Source organism: Triticum aestivum, chromosome 2B (genome assembly GCF_018294505.1).
Source record: "Triticum aestivum cultivar Chinese Spring chromosome 2B, IWGSC CS RefSeq v2.1, whole genome shotgun sequence".
NCBI lineage: Eukaryota > Viridiplantae > Streptophyta > Magnoliopsida > Poales > Poaceae > Triticum > Triticum aestivum.
This window is the reverse complement of record NC_057798.1, coordinates 551,441,644-551,447,806: the sequence shown is the minus strand read 5'-3', so window position 1 is coordinate 551,447,806 and position 6,163 is coordinate 551,441,644.

The following is a 6,163-nucleotide window of genomic DNA, read 5'->3' as shown; positions in this document are numbered from 1 at the left end:
GGTGCCAAATGACACAAGTAGATACTCCTTGTATCACCCAATCTTCATACTTTCCACTACCCTAATCATGGTAAAGAAATCGATACTAAAAATACCAACGAAAATCATGAAAATTTTCCACAACAAAATCTTAATTTTACTTAGAGAGCAGAGGGGTCCATGGGATGCAAAAAGTTTGGACGACACGATCTTTGGAGTCGATTCTCCAACCATGTCTGTGCTAGAGTAGGATAGGGCAGACAACTCTTCCATGTGATCAGTGTGTGGGCCAAATTGGCCTCGTATCATGCTGGTCTCCCGCCTGCATTGACCTCAATCCGAATTGGTCTCTAGCACCCAATGTCCACACATAATGGCTTTCCAGTGGAAGGCATATACGTGGATGCCGCCAAAGTGTCTGTTAAGGATCTTTGGTGATGGATCTACAACCACAACCTCCTATACGACCACACACTCATTTGCATAGTGAAGTCAACAAGCCTAATATGTTTCAGAGATAGTCATGTATGATATGATGGTCGTCCTATTCACTTTAGGAATTTCTATAGGGCGGGGGAAACGGAAAATTGATCGATGGAAGGAAGCTACGCACAAAGAATTTTCGGCACTCATGACTCATGAGGAACAAAACATACCATTTAGTTCGAGATAACCGAGCCTGTGACATTGCTATTTGCAAATAGGGCTTTAAGGTAAAAAGGAGATCAGATGAAACCATCTACGAGTATAAAGATCATTTGGTAGCTAAAGTTTTAAGCAAAGATATAATGTTGACTATGGAGATACTTTTAGTCATGCAGTGAAAGTGACAACAATTAGTTTGATACCTATTGCTGTTGTGTCAAAGAGTTGCTGCATGGGACAATTAAACGTGCATAATGTGTTTCTCCATGGTGTCCTGGAGAGGAAGTATGCATGAGAAAACGTTTAGGGTATGAAGATCCCTTTAAACACGAGTATGTGTGTAAGCTTTATAAAGTATTGTGGATAAAAGTGGGCTCTTTGAACTTGGTGCGTAGGGTTGTCCACAAAATTACAAGAGGTAGGTGGGTTAGGGTTTAGGGTTTAAGGTTAGTGTTTAGGGTTTAGGGTAATTAATCCCATTGAACAATCTCAAGATTTGATGACTCAAGTTTTTTGGAGGTGCTCATAAGGCTAGGGTGTTCGTGTGTGTTCATATGGATAAGTGTGCATGCGTGTATGTGAATGTGTGTGTTTGTATTGCATTTTTAAAACAAAGTAAGTTAGGCCATGGAGGTTCTTCTTCGAGAGTTGAGGCTGACTTTGCGCATGACAATTTGGGAAGTCTCCATTTTATATAGGGATCAATGTAAAACCAACAACATGTAGTATTTCATTGCCTCATGAAAAGTATTGTTCAGATTTGTCGAACAATCTCAAGATCTGACGGCTCAATATCTTGGAGGTGCTCGTAGGGGTAGATGTGAGTGTGTGTTCATATGGATACACACATGTATGTGGATGTCTATTTTTGTACCCCATTTCAAAAAAAATCAGTTGTAAGAAAGGCAGTGGAGGTTCTACTTTGAAAGTCGAGGGATGATTTTGCATTTGTCGATGTGTGAAGTCTCCATTTTATGTAGGGATCAATGTGAAGTGAACAAATTGTGGTATTTATTTTATGTAGGGATCAATGTGAAGTGAACAAATTGTGTTATTTCATCGCCTCATGAAAAACATTGTTCAAATTTGTTGAACAACCTCAAGATTTGACGGCTTAGCCTTTTAGATGTGCTTATGGAGGTAGGGTGTGCGTATGCGTTCATATGGATAAGTGTACAAGCATGTATGTGAATGTTTGTGTTTGTACCACATTTCTGCAAAAAAAAATCGGTTATAAGAAAGGAAGCGAAGGTTCTTCTTCAAAAGTCGAGGGCTCACTTTGCACATGACGATTTGTGAAGTCTCCATTTTATACACGGATCAATGTAAAGTCAACAAAAGGAGGTATTTCGTCGCCTCATAAAACATATTGTTTAAATTTGTTGAACAATCTCAAGATTTGATGGCCCGGTCTCTTGAAGGTGATCATAGGGGCAGGGTATGCATGTGTGCTTATATAGATAAGTGTACACATGTGTATGTGTGTCTATGTTTGTATAGCAGTTCTTAATTTAAAAAACCAATTATTAGAAAATTTGGCATTGATCTCATAAAGTTATGCTAGTATGGTGTGCAATATAGGAGAAATTCAATTCAGCTCTTGGGAGCATATGCTCCATATTTTGTGTAAATGTCAAAATAATCTGGAAAGATTGATGGGTTCATTGTCATACTTAAATGCCACCGGTAAATGTTTAGGAGAAAATCTTAAGCATTTTGACCTGTGAAAGAAACAAGCCGAACGCCAAATGTTACCTTCAAATGTTACACTTAATTTTGTTTTTTCACTGATTCACATGAAAATTGTCAAGCACGCTTGTTACACTAACAAGAACATCTACACAAAAATATTAAAAAAATATTTACTATTTATTTAATTTACTGCTTATACAAGAGCATATGCACCCGATAGACAAAATGACCGTGCCGCAATATAGGGACAAAGTATTGGTAGGCGGAGTTGTTAGCTACTCCTTAGATGAGATGTAATTTCTGTTTTTTTGGGTGCTTGTATTGCTGTTTGGTCATTTAATATAGATCTGGGGGCTTTTTCTTTAAAAATGACATTTTTTGTGCTAATGGAGTGTTCCATGTCGGGACAAAGCACGTAGAAGTTGCTACCACACTTTGCGTGAGAGGATTCATTAGTTTGGTTGTCAACTGATTGTAATGGTGCTAGTCTCAAACACGTCAATCTTGGAGTACAAGTTGTAAGGGAAAATTCAAACTGACCTCTGAAAAGGACACACATTTGTTTGCGGACATGTTCTAAATGTTCACCTCTGGTTTTACTTAAGTATGCAACACTTGAAATAACCAGATGGTATCCCGCGCGTTGCTGTGGGGACCTCTTTAAAATAATGTATAGATAAGTGGTAGAAGACTCAAGTTAATGCAAAAACAAATGTAGGAGTTTCTTTCATGGCTTAATTACCTAAAAAGGACATTCATGAGTTGGTATATTTTGCATGAAGTGATTAATGAGAAAAGTAACTTATGACTACATCCATGAGTTGGTATATTTTGCATGAAGTGATTAATGAGAAAAGTAACTTATGACTACATCCATGACTTGGTGATGTGGCATTGTTGCATGGAGAGGAAAATTGGATAGTGGGTTGTGGCTATTTGTGAATAACATACGAGAGCATATGCACCGAATAGCCAAAACGACCATCCCACAATATAGGGGCAATGTATTGGTAGCCGGGTTGTTAGCTACTCCTTAGACAAGATGTAATTTCTGTTTTTTGTGTGCTTGTACTGCTGTTTGGCCATTTAGTATAGATATGGGGTTTTTTCATAGAAAAATGATATTTTTGTGCTAATGGAGTGTTCCACATTGGGACAAAGCACGTAGAAGTTTCTACCACACTCTGTTTGTGAGAGGATTCATTAGTCTAGTTGTCAACCCGATTGTAATGGTGCTAGTCTCGAACACGCCAACCTTGGAGTACAAGTTGTAAGGGCAACTTGAACACCGACCTCTAAAATGGACACACATTTGTCTATGGACATGAGTATGGCAGCCGACAACTCTGTCCTCTAAAGTTCACCTCTATTTTTTTACTTAAGTCTGCAACGCTTAAAATAACTAGATAGTGCCCCGCGCGTTGCTGTGTGGACCTTTTTATAATAATGTATAGATAAGTAGAAGACTAAAATTAATACAAAAAAATATAAGAGTTTCTTGCATGGCTTAATTACCTAAAAAGACATGCATGAGATGGTACATTTTGCATGAAGTGATTAATGAGACAAGTAACTTATAACTACATTCATGACTTGGTGATGTGGCATTGTTGCATGGAGAGGAAAGTTAGGTAGTGGGTTGTACTAGTATCTAGGAATAGAGGAGGCTTAATTACCTAAAAAGACATGCATGAGGTGGTATATTTTGCATGAAGTGATTAATGAGAAAAGTAACTTATGACTACATGCATGACTTGGTGATGTGGCATTGTTGCATGGAGAGGAAAATTAGGTAGTGGGTTGTAGCTATTTTGAATAGAGGATTATAGGAATTAAGACAATTCATCCATAAATAACATGCAAATATCACTAGTACAACATAGTTCAAATCTAAATATTACATCTAAGATAAAGGGATGTTATACAAGTTTTTCGAATTCGTCGCCAAATTCAACGATATTGGAGTCAGAGCCGCACATGTCATTCCGCATACTATGTTGATTGAGCTTCATCCAACAATTGATGAACGTAAATGGCCTGCCCTTCCTCCTGTGGTATAACACAACAATGCGTCTGGGTTATACAGTGCGATGATTGTCAAGTTGCGGCACTGAGCGAACCAATGAATTGATCAATGTATAGAGCAACAAGAAGCAAAACTTACTATATCAATGGTTTGCGATCCCGGTGGCCACATCCTCTCCATTTGTGCAATCTCACCGTAAAACTTCATGACAGAGTTGGATATGATGTACTACCGATGGGTTAGCGACTTCACATTGCGTCCATGGATCACGTGCAAGTTGCAGGGTGCGAAGTGCTTTTGCTAATGAAACGAAGCCTGCATGTTTTGCCAAAAAAATCGAGTCCCCTTGCCTTGTGCCTATAAAGTCTGTAGATACGACCTTCCACGCATGACAGAACAACACATCCTCCATCACTGAGTACCCCGCCATCATCGTGGTTACTCTAGGAAACAACAAAAATATATCAAAAGAAAAAAGCTCAATGACATTTTACCAAACATATGCCGGACGTGGTGCTTGCCGTGGACGGTGTCGGCAGGGCAACGGAGGGTACCTGACTGCGGACGGATCTTGGGTGGACGGCGGCATACTCTAAGACGAACATGCACGTGGGTTGGGGCTCCGGACGTCCGCCAATGCCCGAGCGGCAGTCGGAGAGATACAACGGCGGCGTTGGATGAGGATTGTGCGGATGCAGAGTAAGGGGGAACATGGGCAAAGTGGAAGAAAAGTGGTCCTGATGGTGGATTTGAGTGCGACGAGGGTGTCAAAGTCCTACGTGGTAGCGGTCCGGACGCCCGTAAAACTTCATAGTTTGCGTTTGATTTGCAAGAATTCAGACAACCGGATGTGTCCATGGACCGATGGGGTACGGTTAAATGACAAACTATGTCCGGATAGTTTGGTCCAAAAGTATGCGGGCGTTTTAAGAGTCGGCATTAGAGATGCTCTAACTTTTGAGGGAAAGCCTTAGGCATTTTATTGGACTTCAAATAAGTTTGCATCATTTGCAAAAACATCTAAAATGAACACGGACGGATCCACATGCCACGTAGTGGTGAGATCTTATTGCTCTCCCTAGGACCGTGAACAAAAGAATTACTCTTAAAATTACGTCCTAAGAAATTGCATTCCTCATAGATAGCAGCAGCCGCGCCAATCAAGTTCCCCGCGTCCTGCATGACCTGGGTGACTTCCATGCAATCAGAATTAATTATGTCCTTGTTGCATCCCGTATTGCCCAGTTAAGATTAAGGGTGTGTCTAAGACACATCTTAGATATGACAACCTGATGTCCGCTCCGTTTGTGATTTTTCTGTCTGCATTATATATTTGTGGGAGCTTAGATGTGATATTTTTAAAAAACATCTAGATTTGAATTAGACAAACGGTAAGATTAATCCATCCCATCCGGAGAGAGCGAGCCTCGTAGCTAATTAAGATTAAAAACAGATGCTCTAACTTAACCATTTAAATAACGCTTCCCCGAAATACCCACGCAGAGAGTGCACAAACCGGAGTGAAGTACCGAATCAAAGATGGTTGAAAGTGCAAAAAGTAAGATAAAGCTGGCAGTCTAAAAAGCACAAAAGCGTTGCGGCATCGGCGTGTGCAACATGACCGATACATGTAGACGTAGCGCATAGCAAATCCATGATTAATGAAGATACGAAGTGTTGTGCCAGTTAACCGTCTCAGCTGTCAGGTGTCAGGCGTCTGCCCAGTTGGTCGACGTGGTCCCCGGCCTACGCCATCTCGTCGACGCCGGTGGCGGCGTTGTCGTCGTCATGGCCGTGGGCGCCTCCCTCGTGTGTACCCGT